Here is a 17,580-nt window from a genome sequence, read left to right on the forward strand (position 1 = left end):
TTTTTCCTTCAGTTTTTTAAAACTGTGGTTTCCTTTTGTATTATTTCTATTGTCCTGTCTTTAAGTCCACGGAGTCTTTCCTAATCTGTGTCCAGGCTGCTGTTGAGGCTGCCAAAGAAATTTTTCTTCTCTAATGTAAACAAAGTTTATTTTGTTGTTTCTAGCTTTTCTATTTTACTTTTTTAAAGTTTCCATGTCACTGCTGAAAATTTCTATCTTTTTATGCATGTTATCCATCTTTTCTACTAGATCATTTAACATAGTTATTTTAGAATGTTTGATAATTTCAATTAATGAATCAGTCCTGATTCTGTTGATTACTTTATCTCTTGACAAAGGGTTATTTCTTCTTGCTTTTGTGGATGCTTCATAATTTGTGATTTAATGCTCATCATCATGTACACAAGAATAGGAGAGACAAGTGATCCTCTTCTCTCAGGCTGTTTTTGTCAGAGGTTGAGTCAATCTAATCTTGAAATGAGGTGGGTTTGGATTTTGTGGCCATTATTACCTTCAGTGTACCACAGGCTTCACATTTCTCCATTTGGCTGCTGTTGCCTTGTGTTGAGTGTGGCATGTGGTACTACAGGATTTTTCTGTGATCCTGTGTCACCCTCATCTTTCAATAGTCTTTGCACATCTGTTTGCAGAGGGATTTCGTGTTATTGTTTTTCTCCCAGTGATAGATTATTGTTGCTTGTTACCCAGTGCTATGCTTGTGGGACAGGGCAGAGTTCTGTTCTGTTCTGGTGCAGACTCAATCCTTGTCAGGCCCTATACATTCCTGGGTATCAATGGTAGGACTTTCTTAGCTTTCCTGCTTTCTCTTCCCTGTGGTGGTCAAACACTGTCATACATTTGTGGTTGGTCTTGGGCAGGAATATCCTTTCCCTCCCTTGTAGTAGTACATCTCTGTTGGTATTGGTGCAGGATCCTTTGCCCAAGACTTTTCCCCCTCCCCCTCCCCCACAGTGGCAGAGGGGGTTTTTTTTACCTCTACTTTCTCATAGCATCAGTGTATCTTTGCCTGTGTCTGGGAGCTTAAGAGTATTTTCTCCCCATCTGGGAGAGGCATTTTGCTTCTGTTCTCCTCTGAAGCAGTGGACTTTTGCCTGGATCCTGGGGTGAGAGGGTTTTCTGTCCTTCCCCCAGTGGCTCTAGGCTTTTGCTTTGTGTTGGGGACAGGTTGGGGAAGCAGGCAGAGCTTCAGGCCTGTACTCATCACCTTGTACACACTTGCTTCAGTGATGAAGAGCTTTCTCTGGTTTGCTGTCCTACCTCTAATCTTTCTTGTGAGAATCTGGTTGAGGCATGTAGAAAAACTTGCAATTGAGTGTAAACTCTCCTTGTGTCTGGGGTTCTCAACCATTCCTAACTGACATAGTAGTTCATACTTGGTCTTTAAGAATTTGTTAAACTCTTAACTGATTTTTTTTTCTTACATACATGTATGGAGGCCACTTCTTCTGATGACCTGCCAAAGGTAAAACAGTTTGTGTGTACAGCCTCTCCCTGGAGGAATTTGTCCCTCTTTGGTATTAAATTACTTGGTTGCCTTCTGACTTCAATTCTTTATTAGATTCAAGAGAAGTTTCGATTTTATAAATCTGGCTTTTTCTCACTAGGGTGGGAAAACATTCTTTTGTGGCTTTCTGCATTCTAGGTGGAAGTGGAACCACTTAGAGTTCTTGACAGGGTTTGCTATTTCAAACTGCTGCTTATTCGGATCCCTCTTGAATGTTTTCTCTTGCCTTCATTTGCCTCTTGAGCACTTTGTCATTTAGGATTGAACCCAAGGGACTACTTCCTCCATGAAGCTTTTCCCGATCCCACCAAGTAGAATAGAACATTTCTTGAATTGTACAACTGCTTTGCTTCCTGTACAGCTGTATTTCATTTTTGCAGACCCATTGAAACCTTCATTGAGGTTGAGCAGCTTTCAGAATTCGAGACCTCTCAACCTGAGAACTGTCCTTCTACTTTCAAAGTTTATGACTGTTATGGTTGATAGATTTTAGGTAGGATCATAAAGTAAACTTGAGATAAAAGATAAAGAAATATGCAAGAGAACTTACATTTATTAATATAATAAAAATTTGTGAAATCATACCACATAGTTTCCTGTGTACAGTTATTGCTCTTGAACTAAATTATTTTCAGAAATAAGACTTAAATTTGTAGAATCTAATTTCTTAGAACTATGGGCTTGGTTACACAAGCTAGTATATATTCACACAATGAAATATCATGGAGTTTTAAAAAACAGTGATAAAACATATCCTAACATGGAAAATCTGTAGGATATAATGAGTGAAAAAAAATAAGGTACAAAACTGAATATTTTGTGTAAGAAGGCAGGAAGAATAAGATTATATTTGCAGTTAAATGTATTTGCATAAAGAATCACTAGAAGGATATACATACAACAAACTAATAATAAAAGTGGTGACCTGTAGTAAGCAAGGACAATGTGAGCTGCATGCGGATGATATATAAATGAGACTTCTCAAACATGTTATGTTCCTTTTTACATCATTTTGATTTTTTTTCATTTTGATTTTTTTTGATTCATGTGAATGTAGTATATATTAAGAAAAGTTAAAGTTAATAAACATTATGTGAATCTTAAAAGATAACAGGAAGATTTGAAAAATACTTTAGAGCTGATAAAATATGTTGGCCTATGAAATAAAAATTGTGTGTGAGATACCTTTATTTTACATAAAGCAGATTTTACAGATGAAAAGGTAAATACAAAGCATGGAGAATTGCAAAGATCAAGGTTTTATGAATCTTGCTCTAGATGAATAAATATATAGAAAGGCTGGTTTTCTAGCATGCTTAGAGAGGTTTTGGGTCTAGACCCAATGTGGATGATCCCTCAAAGCAGAAAGGAGCATTGTGTTTAGGCAGCAACTATAACAGAAACACAGAGTGCTGAGAGTGGACTGGGGAACCATTTCTTACTCATGAAACTACTGGGCATATCCTTGGAAACTGATAAAATGTATCTAACTATTGTCAGGAAGAACAGGAGATGAGAATACCAAAGAATATTCTTATTACAAATTAAAACATATAAAGAAACAATAATCACATTACATAAATAGATTATAGCCCAGAAATCAACCTTGTTGTAGACAAATGAAATGTATAAGAAGAAATTTATAAATCAAGGGGTGGTTTACTTAATTACTTAATGTTGTTAGGAAAACTGGCAATTTGCAATACAGGTCAGTTCAGAGTTAAATCTCTTTCCATACATCATTTGGAATGAAGTATTCAAATAATTTAGCCCACAGAAAAGTGAAAATCAGAGTATTTATCTGTTATCATTGAAGGGGAAGAAATTTCTAAGCAAAGAAATAATAAAAGAAGTGAAAAATGCACTGATGGGTAAATCTGGCCACGTGAAAAGAAAAACTTTTGTATTGAAAGCCAGCGATAGACAGAAAATGTTAAAAGTAGATGAAAGAAATAGTATTTTCACAATATAAGTGGTTAAGGAAAACAAAACTCCTTTCTCATTCTACCCAGGTGGGGCTGGAAGAGGGAGAGTTGCACATTTGGGAACAAAGGCAGTGTGCGTTACGGGAGAAGGATCTGATTAATGACATAGATAGCATTCAGTGTCTAACTAAATTTGAAGACCTTAATATTATAGCAGGATCAGTCCACGTGGTTGTGTGTTTTTTCTCTAGCAGGTGACTGAATTGACCCAGGATTAGGAATTTGAGAGTGGTGAAGTGGAAGAAAGAAAGTAACGTACTTGGTGGACTGATAGCTTGGATGACAACCAAGATTTTGAGATTGGTGATAACACAGAACTGGAAAGATGAGTGTAGGTAGAGTGCATCTAAGGGATTGAGTCTGGACCCCGGTTAGAAAAGATAGAGTGGAATATTGAACGACAAAGTCAAGAAGAGGGTAGGACAGCCAGATGGCATGACCCTGAGGGAGGGAATGGGACTGCTTGTGAGTGGGGGTCTGGAAATGTTACTGTGGACAAGGTTGATTCCTATGGCCTTAGTCTTCACTCTAGAGGGTTCTTTTCAAGAGCCAGATTTAGCCCAGTGGTTGAAAGTAGTGTTCAGTGATAAGGTTGAGGATGTAGAGGTCTTTTGTTTTACTGTGTAAAAGGGGTTTCCAGAGGTCCCCGTGGAAAAGGTTGGAAGGAAGGGCGGCCGTTGGGGAACGCATGCGGTGACCGAGACAGCAAAGAGGACACTGTGGGCATGAGAACAAGAGAAAAGGTAGTCACAGTGGTTTATGTTTTGAATAAAGCCCGAGGGTGACAGGGGTGGGAGCCACAGGTAGAAGTAACTAGCAGGATTCCTAAATTGACCTGTGGTGTAATGATTGTCCCTGGAGCCTGATCCACTGTGTCTTTGTAATCTAAAGGGAATATTAGTGGAAAACTTAACTCTGGCTGGTAAAACCTAAAGCAATTCGGCTTTAAATAACAAAAGCCAGTAGGGCTCGCCTTTCTTAAGCATCCTCTGATGTCTGCACAGTCCCACTGTTTGGAGTTAGCTTTGAGGCAGAATGGGAAGATACAGCACTACCATTAATTTAGGAAAGTCCACAATTTGTCACGTCCTACTGCCAAGGACCCGGGAATGAATGACAGCCATCATATTGGGTGCTTCTTTATCATAGAGATATCTTCTGCTGGAAATCCTGTTTCCTCCTACTGTTCCATTTTACCTGAAACTGGGTGCTGGGGCCACTGCTGCTGGGGTGACTTCAGCAACTCTGATGAGTGAGTCAGTAGCTTAGGTCTCTTGCCTCCTTGAATTAACCAATGCAAAGCCCAATTTGCTGCATACCTCCTTTGGGGATCTGAACCTTTTTAAAGCTGGTAACTAATTACTGCTTATTAGCTTTATTTGTTTACTTATTTAACCTTTATTCTTTCATTTCAGTTTTTAAAATCTGTGGTAGGGACAAGAATGGGAATTAGAATTTCTTGAACAACGAAAGCATCGTATAAGCATCTTTGTATGCTTACAGGGAAACAATGATGTGTCACAGTATCTAAAATCTAATGTTTTCAGTAGAACAAATGTCTCTTTTCTCCTACTTTAGATCGAATGGAATGTGACTGGAACCGACTCTGATGATAAAAATCAAGGACCATCAGGCAAGATCAGGGAGTAAGAATTTTTGCTTCCAAATGAAGACACCGACATTTAGAACTTCTACTTATTCTAAGGTATTCGAGGTACAGTTTTACTTTAATTTGACTCCTTGGCAGTCATTTTATAATGCTGATTTCTACCTATATAGATTTCATAAGTTTAAAAGTTTTTATGTTAGAATGGTTAGCTTTGGGGGAAGAGGCCACCCCCCACACACACACGTTCCTCCAAATCTGAGAAGAGATTCAGATTTTAAAGGGAGGTCATCCTTATAATTAGGAAAGCATGTCAATTATAAGAAATATAATGGACTTCCCTGATGGCGCAGTGGTTAAGAATCCGCCTGCCAGTGCAGGGGACATGGGTTCAAGCCCATGAGCCCGTGAGCCACAACTACTGAGCCTGCGCTTTAGAGCCCGCCAGCCACAGCTATGAGCCCGCGTGCCACAACTACTGAAGCCCACGTGCCTAGAGCCCATGCTCCGCAACAAGAGAAGCCACTGCAATGAGAAGCCCATGTGCTGCAACTAGAGAAAGCTGCGCACAGCAAGAACCAAAGCAGCCAAAACTAAATAAAGTAAATAAATTTATTTTTAAAAAAAGAAGAAACACAAATGTAAGAAAATACATCAAAATGTTCATTTAAAAAAAAGAAATACACTGAGTGCAGATTAACACTCAGTATAGAAGAACTGGAATAAATAAATGTCAATTTAATAATTATTTTATTTATGTCATGACCCTCTGAGATGAGCAATTGAATTCAGCACTCCTACCACGTGTGCTTACATGATACAAGAGATCTTAGTGATTGTCCTTTAGTTTGATTTGGAAACCTCTCTTTCCTGTTTTCCTAAACTTACTGTTAAGAGTTTTCTATTCACCAAGAAATGTCACTTATACTCCCGGTAGACTGTTTCTATAGGACCTCGGCGATCTGACGGGTTAGTTTTACTTAGATCAGAAAAACCAGGCATGTAATTAAAGTGTCAGATGATACTTCCAAATCATTGGGTGGCTGTCCACTTTAAAGACTACATAAGACAATTGAAAACAATCAAAGGAAACATAGTATCAACAGAAAACATAGTGGTCTCTATTTTTCTAAAATATATATAAATTTCAAAGAGGGTACAGTTAGTTTGGTGTTTATTTAACAACAAAATAATTTCGTGTTAATTATATTTTTTCCAAATAGGCAGAAAGTATGGAAAGATAATTATTTTTAGGGACAGTCAGAGTTGGTTGGTTCTCTGTATACATTATAAAGGTTTGTAAATTAATTTTGCTAGATTATAGAGAAGATGAAAATCTGAGAAAAATGTATCACTTATTACTTGGATTTTAAATTTCATTTTATTCTGTTTCAGAAGAAGAATATGTAAAACAGTAAATTCTAAAATATAAGAATCCATATTGGAAAACCTAAGACTGCTTCAGTTAAAGTAAACGGATTACTTTCTAGAAGGCAGTGGTATAATTGAGCAGTTTTTGCCAAAGAAAAGTTACCTCGAATCAAATAGCAGATGAAAAAGAGGTTGTTTTGATGAGAAGTTTTAAAACTTCTCTGGCAGCTAGCAGGTGTATTGTAGTTTTCAAAGATTTTTTGGTGTCATTTTGAATCAAATGATAATGATATTAAATATATAATTTGACTTATTACCAGAATCATTTCCCTTTTTAAAAAATTTGGATGTATTTTATTTATTTTTTGGCTGTGTCAGGTCTTAGTGGCAGCACACGGGATCTTTTGTTGCAGCGTGCAGGCTCTTAGTTGTGGTGCGTGGCCTCCAGAGCTCATGGGCTCTGTAGTTGCAGCACATGGGCTCTCTAGTTGTGGCATGCGGGCTTAGTTGCCCCGTTGCATGTGGGATCTTAGTTCCCTGGCATCCCCTGCAGTGCAAGACGGATTCTTAACCACTAGACAACTAGGGAAGTCCCTCACTTATTTTTTAAAGCTATCTTTCCTTCTTACTTTCATTTAACAACATTAGTTGAATGTTCAGGCTTTGCAAAGAATAAGTCTAAATATGTGGAAGGATATAAATTATTCTATAACTTCATTATGAATGAAGTTGAAGACATCTTTCACTCAGAATGTTTACTCTGGGGCTAGGGAGGCTAAATACTCTCATCTGAAAACCATTTAAAAGCAATTATGAGGACTTCCCTGGTAGTGCAGTAGTTAAGAATATGTCTGCCAATGCAGGGGACACGGGTTCGATCCCTGGTCCAGGAAGATCCCACATGCCGCAGAGCAACTAAGCCCTTGCGCCACAACTACTGAAGTCCGCGCACCTAGAGCCCATGCTCCGCAACAAGAGGAGCCACCGCAATGAGAAGCCCGCGCACCACAATGAAGAGTAGCCCCCGCTCGCTGCAACTAGAGAAAGCCCATGCACAGCAATGAAGACCCAATGCAGCCAAAAATAAAATAGAAATAAATAAATTAATTAAAAAGAAAAAAAAATATGAAATGAGCACATAAAATCATAGTTTAGTATTCCTTTCTAAGTAATATAGTTAAGTTCTGTATTCAGATGTCAACAAAAAGAGAGTAGGAAATTCTGATCAATTGAATTTGGTGACTAATTGGTTGTGGTTGTTACCCATTTATGGTTCTACTTGTGAAAGTGCCATATAACCAAATTAGGTTGCTTAAATCCTTAAATTAGGGATTTCTAATTCATCAATTTCTTATATTGCCCTGCGCATTTGCAAACTAATATTTGTCATTTTCCCTTTCAAAAATGAAGTAAAAATTTCACAAACTTGTGCTCAGAAGTTTTATATAATACATTTTGACAATATTTTCTTCCTTTTTTTTGGACAATATTTTCTTAAAAATTTTTGAGAGGATTTTCAGATTTTGAGATAGTGGGATTTTGTTTTTTTGGGAAGGGGGATTAAAACAAAACAAAATCAGTACATGAGTTAAGGCCCTAGAACATTTGTAAGGTGATGTCTTGGATTATAGTTTACATTAAATTAAAATAGTACCTTTTAAAAATATTTTGTTTGGACTCACAAAAGCATTTAAAAACATTTCAACAAGGTATAATTGAGGGAATAGGTATTCCCTTGCCACCATGATTTTCTCTGTGGTGTGATGGAGAGAGCACAAGCTTTGGCTCTTCTACTTTCAAGCTACCCTGAGGAACTGAATTAATATTTGTCTTAGTTTCCTTTTCTTTAATAGTTACTTTTTAGACTTTTGATGAAAAATGAAAAAAGTGTATAAAATTATAGATGCTTTTCAGTGTTAGATTAATGCACATTTTTGCTAAAGATAGAGAAGACCACACTACTGAAGTATCATTCACAGTTATCCTTCTTCTAGCAAAAAAACAGGTCAACTCACACTACTACTGAGAAGCTTGTCAAACCAGTTTCAAACTTAACAACAAATATTATGCTTGGAGAGAAAGTAAAATGAGCTTTTGGCAAAAATCCCTTATCAAAGGCATACCATCTGGAAAAGCAATTACTGTCATGTGCATGCTAGCAGAATTTTTTGTTTTTCAGTTGGATAAAAGCACTGATGTGCTGAGGACATACCAGCACTTCATAGAGATATGTTACTGTTTAATCACTGAGAAATCCACACTAACAGAAGAGGTTTTTGTTGATATTTTGTTTTATTGTTGTTGTTGTTGCTGGTGGTTGGTTGGTTTTTTTAAGCCATTGTTGTCTGGAAAAGTTGCATTGGTTCCTCTGATCAAAACCCAACAACTTTAGCTGTAGGAGAGGGTGCACTTGGTCTGTGAATAAAAGAAATTGCACTAAGATATAAATTTATATCCTGCTTTTTTCCAGAGAGAAAAATTGGCATTTAGTAATGTGATTTCTGGTTGTGATTTAATGTTGAAAAAAACCAGTAAAAATTGTGGATGTAAGCAATTTTTGGCCACTAACACCGTGTCTTTTTAGGATTTGGGGAAGAAATGGTCAGCAAATATAGGATCCTGCTTTTCCACAGCGATGTATGCTAGCTGTGTAGGGTGACAGGGCTTTACATGTTTGTTAATTTGTTTTTTAGTAAAATAAGAAGAATGTTTCTTTACCACTGATAATGCCATTTCTATGATTTCAAGGAGGCATAAACTTACATTTACTTTTTCAAATAGTCAGAACTTACAACTTCATATTCACAGTATCATGAGTTTCAGTGTTAAGGATGAGGTATAAGAATTTTATAAAAGTCTGAATTATGATACAAAATAATTCTTATCTAAGAGTTTGACCATTTCCCCACACTTGATGATTTTATTGGGTTATCAGAGAAAAAACAACCAGTGAATTTTTATTGTACATGTTTAAAAACCACATCTAAATTTTGAAATAGAACATGAAGAAATACTTTCCAGAGCCAAAATGCCGGCAGAGAATATATTAGGAATCTTGTTGCTCCGGTCTCTCAAATGGAAGCATTTAACATCCAGTTTTGAGTGGGATATGCTCTTTTTTGGACATTGAATGGAATGCTGAAAGTAGACTTGAGAAGGAAATATTTCTATAATTTCTGGGTCCATGTTCAATCATAATATCCAGAATGTATTCAATATAGCACAGTTGATTTATAATTAAGGATTAGGCATTTTTAGTTTAGTAGAAATAAATAATAAGAAAGGAGCTAGTTGAAATGGAAAGCAGCTTATGGCTAAAGCTGGTTTCAGAGCTGGGGCCTTGAACATCTTGCAAGGAAGTTATCATAGCGGGTGGCAAAACAACGAAGGTGCTTAATTGAATGGGCTCTGTCTGGCTAAAGATGAGACAGTTTGAACATTAGTAAGTATAACTGCAATATATAATCAGTCACATCCAATATGTTTAAACTGATGAGTTCATGATGATACTTTTTTTTTTTTTTTTTTTTTTTTGCGATACGCGGGCCTCTCACTGTTGTGGCCTCTCCCGTTGCGGAGCACAGGCTCCGGACGCGCAGGCTCAGCGGCCATGGCTCACGGGCCCAGCCGCTCCGCGGCATGTGGGATCCTCCCAGACCGGGGCACGAACCCGCGTCCCCTGCTTTGGCAGGCGGACTCTCAACCACTGCGCCACCAGGGAAGCCCCATGATGATACTTTAAAGAACTCATTCATTTTCTTTGGCGTATGCTAAGAAACCAACTATACCTGAATGTGACCAGTAGTTGAGGAGAGGAAGTTTCTTTTCTCAGATGTATTCTAGTTACTAGTATTCTATTTACAGTTAAGGGCTGATAAATAGAACATTACCATTTCATAATGAATTCCAGGACGTAAGCAAAGATCATCAGTGGCTGCTAACATCACAGGAGGAGAGACAGTCGGACATTAGGTTTCTCTTAATGAAAGTTCACAATCCTTTCTGTGAAGTATCATTGCCAAAAAAATTGAATTTGAATCTAAATCTGATCAAGCCTGTAGCTCCAATTACCAATTTACAGGAAACACAGAAGACAGGGAAACAAGTGAAATGATACCATGGAGATGCCGTCAGCAGAATCTAGACTATGGGGAAGTCTTTGGGACATGCAACTTGGTTTTTTTTAACAAATAAATTGTGAGGAACAAAAAAAGAGAAAAGAAGGTAGAAAACTGAAATTAATAGCAATGTTTGGACTTTATTTGGGTCCAGATATTAATAAATAAATATTTATAAAATAACCAGGGAAATTTGAACACTGGATATTTTATATTAAGAAATTATTGTTAATTTTTAGGTGTGATAGATAACAGCATGTAGTTATATTGAAAAAGAGTCATTATCTTTTAGAGATACATATTGAAATGTTGATGGATGCAAGGATTTGTCTGGGATCTGCTTTATTATCAGGAATAGAGGGAAGGCTGTGGCTGGGGATGAATCAAGATTGGCCATGAGTTGATCTTTGTTTAAGCTAGGCACTTGTGGTGTTGGAGGGTGGGGTGCTGGTGGTGTAATTCTTGATATTACTCTAAGCTTTTTTGAAAATTTTCATAAGAAAAAGGTCCAGAAATTTACATTTTCTCTTTGTTGGCTTATAAGAATACAATTGAACTATGTGTATTTAGCAACCTGCCGAATTTTTATTTCTAATAATTTCTTGAGTCTTTTGGGATATATATATACACAAAACCATATTGTTCATAAATGACAGTTTTACTATATAGTGCTTACTGTTTACCAGGCTCTATTTTAAGCACCTATGCGTATTAACCCATTAGGTCCTTGAAAGAGCTCCAGTGAAATAGACATTAACTTGCCCAATGTTGCGTAGCTGGTATGTGGCGGAGCTGGGATTTGAATCCAGGCATTCTAGCCCTAGAGTCTGTGCTTCTCTGGTTTTTATATCTCCTTATAAGTTTTACTTTTAACCCCTCCACTCTAATCCTTGTACCTTTTCTTTCTTTTGTTTGTTTTAGTGTACTGGCTAGAATTTAAACTTTTAAATACCAGTTTTCATTTGTAATTTTGATTTTGGAAGTTGTCTTAATATTTAGTGAATCCAGAGTCCAGTCAAATTTACTCCTTTATAAATACAAGGTACTCACCAAGAAACTAAGAATTGACTTAGTATGAAGCTAGAAGCCAAAGAATAAAGTGTATCGCTATTTAAAGTTGCCAAGACATGGAAGCAACCTACATGTCTATCTAGAGAGGAATGGATAGAGAAGGTGTGGTACATATATACATTGGACTACCACTCAGCCATAAAAAAGAATGAAATAATGCCATTTGCAGCAACAGGGATGCATCTAGAGATTATCACACTAAGTGAAGTAAGTCAGACAAAGACAAATATGATATCACTTATATGTGGAATCTAAAAAAAAAAACCGATACAAATGAACTTATTTACAAAACAGAAATAGACTCACAGACATAGAAAACAATCTTATGGTTACCAAAGGGGAAAGGTGGGGTGGGGGATAAATTAGGAGTTTGGGATTAATAGATACACACTACTGTATATAAAATATATGTATTTTATATTCAGAATACATATTTTATATATATGTATATATATATCTGAATCACTTTGCTGTACCCCTGAAACTAATACAACTTTGTAAATCAATTATACTTCAATTTAAAAAAATAGAATAAAGTGTATAGTAACAGCTTCTAGTTTTTTTTTTTTCAAAATTAGATTTATCTCCCGATCTGCAAGCAGCCTATTCCTGGTCCGTTTGACTTTGAGTTACTTGTTGATTCCATTGGTCCTATTTGCTGAATTTCTCTGTGACTCTTTGATCTTCTTCCCCCGACCCCCATACCTGTCATACAATTACTTCTCATTTGACTTTACATGGGTTCCATGAGATAAAATCAGGGGAAGCACTTAGCACACTGTCTAGCACATAACTTATATCTAGTAAATATGCCTTTTGGTTTAAGAGAAAGCTACTTCACAGTTTTGTTTAAAAATTGTTCTTATTTCGGGCTTCCCTGGTGGTGCAGTGGTTGAGAGTCCGCCTGCCGATGCAGGGGACACGGGTTCGTGCCCCGGTCCGGGAAGATCCCACATGCCGCGGAGTGGCTGGGCCCATGAGCCATGGCCGCTGAGCCTGCGTGTCCGGAGCCTGTGCTCCGCAACGGGAGAGGCCACAACAGTGAGAGGCCCACGTACCGCAAAAAAAAAAAAAAAAAAAATTGTTCTTATTTCTTTAATCAATTTTTTAAACAGGGAGAGGCGAATATGGCTTAGTTACTTTAAGAAGCCCGAGGCCGGGGACATGGGGGAAACACTGATGATAATGTGCTGTGGTGGTTTAATGAGTATTTTTGTGTTCTCTGTAAGGCACTTGCTTATAATAGTCTCTCAGTTTGAGAAAGATTACCGAGAGAGTTGGATGCCAAAATAATACTTCTCTACTAGGGAGTGAGGTAGGAACAATTTAGGGGAAAATGTAACTTGTCCCAGCTCCATGGGATATTTACATTTCTCTTTGGCCAGCAGCAAAATACATTATGATGTTGTAAGATAGCTAAGCTTCATGAAAGGAGGCATATAGCCTTCAGTAAGGAGGACAATTTTTGGTTTCACCCTCAAGAGAAAGAGATGGGTCATAATTACAGGTAACCTTTTCCTGAAGTTTGTGGAAGGTGACCATCTGAAAACTCGGTGTAGCTAGTTGAAAGTTGTGCTGTTTTTCTGTCCTTCGCTGCCTTCCTCCCTCCATCCCAAGTGCTTGTTATTTTGTATAGCAATAAACTGAAACAGCCTTTTCACATATCTTTAATGGTATTTTTGGAAATTATATTAAACTATTTGGAAACTGAAGGTTGTAGAGGCACAAGAATTTTTTTCATTTTCCAAATGACAGAATATAATTATTCAATATAATTATTGAATGGCACAGCTATTGAAATTGACTGTTTTGCTTTTATGGACTAGTTTATTGGTAAGAAACAAAACATATTTTATGAAGAATAAAATAAATGTGTGTGGTGGAAACTCATTCTTCTATCTGATCATGAAAGCTTTGAGTGGAAAGATGAAATACTCTCCAAACTACACCTGGATGCTATGGAAACCAAAAGGTGATATGCAAGATTAAGCACAGTTGAGAGGTGCTCAGTTTAACATCTGTCATCAGTTGGTTGGTAAAGGCCTTGAGCCATTTATTGTTCTGAAGATGATCTTAAATGAGGAGGCATAGCTAAAGTGGTCAGTTACAGAGTATGGGATCAGTGAATTTAAGAGAAAAGAAAGCTGATAGGAGAAAACAAAAATATAATAATAATAATAGCTAATATTTAGTGTTTACTATGCAGCAGGCGATGTGATAGACACTTAAATATATATTTTCAGGTACTACCCCAGTAACCCTGTGAAGTGTAAACTGTTATTACATATATACGTATGCAAATAAAAAACTCTGCATAGCAAAATAAAACAAAAAAATTTTTTTTGTAGGAGGAAAATGAATCTTAATAAGGTGTACTTTGAAATTAACTCGAAGGAGAGCCAGGATTCCTCCATCTCTTCATCTTAGAGTGAAACCAAAAGCTTGAGTTCAGAAACTGATTTTTAATCAGAATTGAAAAGGAAAGCGAATTCTAGTTTAAACAAGCTGCAAAAGCGTAGATTTGGGAAAACCAGGGATTTAGGGATTTTGCTAGTTCAGTATAATTTTATGATATGATAGGGCTCCTGAAAAGTTATTGTAGTCACTAATTATTAGTTGGAGTATAGTGTCTCATACAAGAAAAGTCGTAGCTCTAACATGCTAGTCAAATCATGTTTTACTGTTTTATGGAAGGAGCGATGCCTTATTGGTTTTGAAATGGTGTTTGATATGGAGTGACTTTCAAGTATTTTTATCACTTTAACTTCCTTCTTCAATTAAAAATGAACACGGAAATGAATTTAAATAGCTATTAACATTTTCGAGAAATTTTGGACATTGCTTAGAATTAGAAATTCCTTACATTATTAAGAAACACTCTGCCTATTACAGGTCTAGCAGTGTAAACTAAAATTAGGTTAGGTGCAAGATTGAGAATTTCTGTCCTTACTCTTCATATATGGATGCATTTCATGCTAGTAAAAATTGAAAGCCTGAAGTATAGTGTAAGACCTGTATTGCTTGTAATGTGGTTTCTTTAGTTACTTACAAAGCTTTCTTTTAAATTTCAGATTAAGTATACTTTTCCAGTTGACTATGCAACATTAAAAAAAAAAATTAGGTTAAGTCACGAAGGAAAACGTCAGTAAACTCCAGAAAAGCTAAAACTAGACATGTCCAATCTCTTACTATAACAGAAGTTTAAAATGCGCTACTCCAACCACTTGGAAAAATCAAACAGAAAATGTTCTTAAATCATATTGAATCAACCAGGAGATCAAGTATACAATAACTGATTATATAGCAAACTAAATACAGACTCAGGCAAAGACTGATATTGACCTTAGAAAATTGATTTTTGAAAAAGAAATGTACTCAACCTCAGATTTTAGTAAAACAACAAATAAAACCAACAAAATTAGTGCCTGGGAGAAAGGGAGGATATAAATAAGATAAAAGCAGAAACAGATGAACTGAAAACCAAACTGTAGAATTAAAAAAATCTAAGAGCTACTTCTTAAGGTTAAAAAACAAAGTAAATATCTGACTGATTTTATCAAGGAAAAGATAGAAAACCAAAGTAAGAAAGAATAAACAGGACATAAAAGCAGAAAAGAGATTTTTAGAATTATAAGAGAGTTCTATTTAGTAACCATAAGCCAAATTATTTGAAATCTCTCTGAAATGAATTAAATGCCCAAACTACTTTAAGAAGAAGAAAATCTGGGTAACCCAGAAAACTATGGAAGAAAAGTTTGAGGAATTTTCTCAAAAAATTGGTTCTGGGGCCAGATTGTTTTGCCAGTGAGTCTTTTCTAGCTTTCAAGGAACATATAATTCCTATGGTGAGAAATAGTTCTGGAGATTATAAAAAGATGGAAATATGCCCAATTAATGTTATGAATATCTTCACAATGGTTACTTCATGGGAGTGAGATTCTTTCAGGGGATTAGTTTTTTAGTTTCTACTATAAGCACAGATTTTTCTTGAAATTAAGACAATTGAGGAAAAAAAAAAGCAAACCCAGAAATTAAAACCTTAGACAAAGATGTCTTTTATATCTATTAATATATTTACTAGTGTTACTAGTACTCTTCATTCCTTTGTGTAGATCCACATTTTGATCTGATATTCATGTAGATCCAAATTTTAATCTGATATTCTTTTCTTTCTGCCTAAAGAACATTTCTTTAAAAAGGTGCAGGGGCTTCCCTGGTGGCGCAGTGGTTGAGAGTCCGCCTGCCGATGCAGGGGACGTGGGTTCGTGCCCTGGTCCGGGAGGATCCCACATGCGGCGGAGTGGGTAGGCCCGTGAGCCGTGGCTGCTGATCCTGTGCATCCGGAGCCTGTGCTCCGCAATGGGAGAGGCCACAACAGTGAGAGGCCCGCGTACTGCAAAAAAAAAAAAAAAAAAGGTGCATGCCTTATAATGGATTTTTCTCAACCTTTGTCTAAAAACATTTCCATAGTCATTTGGAAATATATTTTAACTGGGTATAGAATTATTTATTTATTTATTTATTTATTTATTTATTTATTTATTTATTTATTTATTTATTTATTTATTTATGCTGAGTTGGGTCTTTGTTGCCGCACGTGGGCTTTCTCTAGTTGCAGTGAGCGGGGGCCACTCTTCGTTGTGGTGCGTGGGCGTCTCATTGCAGTGGCTTCTCTTGTTGCGGAGCAGGGGCTCCGGCGGTGTGGGCTGCAGTAGTTGTGGCTCTCGGGCTCTAGAGCACAGGCTCAGCAGTTGTGGAGCACGGGCTTAGTTGCTCTGTGGCATGTGGGATCTTCCTGGAATAGGGCTTGAACCCGTGTCCCCTGCATTGGCAGGTGGATTCCTATCCACTGCGCCACCAGGGAAGCCCTGGATATAGAATTTTAAGTTGACTTTTTTTCTTCCAGTACTTAGCAGTGTCACTACACTGACTTCTCATTTGCATAGTTTCCAATGAGAAGTCATTGTTTTTCTGTGCATAATGAGTCTTTTTCCTTACCTCTGTCAACTTTCTTTTTTTTTTTTTTTTTTTTGCGGTACGCGGGCCTCTCACTGTTGTGGCCTCTCCCATTGCTGAGCACAGGCTCTGGACGCGCAGGCCCAGTGGCCATGGCTCACGGGCCTAGCCACTCTGCGGCATGTGGGATCTTCCCGGACCCGGGCACAAACCCGTGTCCCCTGCCTCGGCAGGCGGACTCTCAACCACTGAGCCACCAGGGAAGCCCTCCTCTGTCAACTTTTAACATTTTTTCTTAACCAGTGGTTTTCAACAGTTTGATTATGATATTTCTAAGTGTGGTTTTCTTTGTTTATCTTTCCTGTATTCTGTTGAGCCTCTTTGTTCTGTGGGTTTATGGCTTGAAAAACATTTGCCTATTATTTCTCTACATATTTTTTTCTATCACCTTCTTCCCTCTAGCTTTTAGACCCCAATTGCATGTATATTAGATAGTTTGATATATTGCTACAAATTATTGGTGTTCCCCTTCTTTTCCTTTCTTCCTCCCTCCCTCTCTCCCTTCCTTCCTTCCTCCCTTTCTCCCTTTCTGTGTTTTCTTTTTGTGCTTCATTTTGGATATTTTCTATTGTTGTGTTTTCAAATTAATTGTCCAATCTGCTATTAATCCCATCCAGTGTATTTTTCATTTCAGATCTTGTGTTTTTTATTTCTAGAAATTTCATTTGGGCTTAAAAAAAATCTTGCCCTTCTCACCTTAACATCGCCATGTCTTTCTCTGCCTTCTTGAGCATGTTGAGCATATTTATAGTAGCTCTTTTAATATCTTTGTCTGCTAAGTTCCGTCTGTTAGTTCTGTGTCTGTTTTTATTGATCTGTTAGTCTCTTGGTTGTAGGTCATATTTTCCTTCTAGTTATATGCCTTGTAAATTTTCATTGGATGTCATT

At 37.0% G+C, this 17,580-nt stretch overlaps 1 protein-coding gene across 10 annotated transcripts in view; it reads left to right on the forward strand.

Annotated features, from left to right (window-relative positions):
- Window positions 1-17,580, forward strand: part of NCOA1 (nuclear receptor coactivator 1) — a 264,878-nt gene that overhangs the window by 60,596 nt on the left and 186,702 nt on the right. For 8 of the 10 annotated variants that reach the window (XM_060116866.1, XM_060116871.1, XM_060116864.1 and 5 more), the window contains exon 2: window positions 5,089-5,215. The gene's annotated coding sequence lies outside the window, so the exon portion shown is untranslated. Of the gene's footprint in view, window positions 1-5,088; window positions 5,225-17,580 lie in introns of all 10 variants that reach the window. The other 2 variants (XM_060116868.1, XM_060116867.1) reach the window with 1 other exon arrangement.

Source organism: Mesoplodon densirostris, chromosome 14 (assembly GCF_025265405.1).
Source record: "Mesoplodon densirostris isolate mMesDen1 chromosome 14, mMesDen1 primary haplotype, whole genome shotgun sequence".
In the NCBI taxonomy this organism is placed as follows: domain Eukaryota; kingdom Metazoa; phylum Chordata; class Mammalia; order Artiodactyla; family Ziphiidae; genus Mesoplodon; species Mesoplodon densirostris.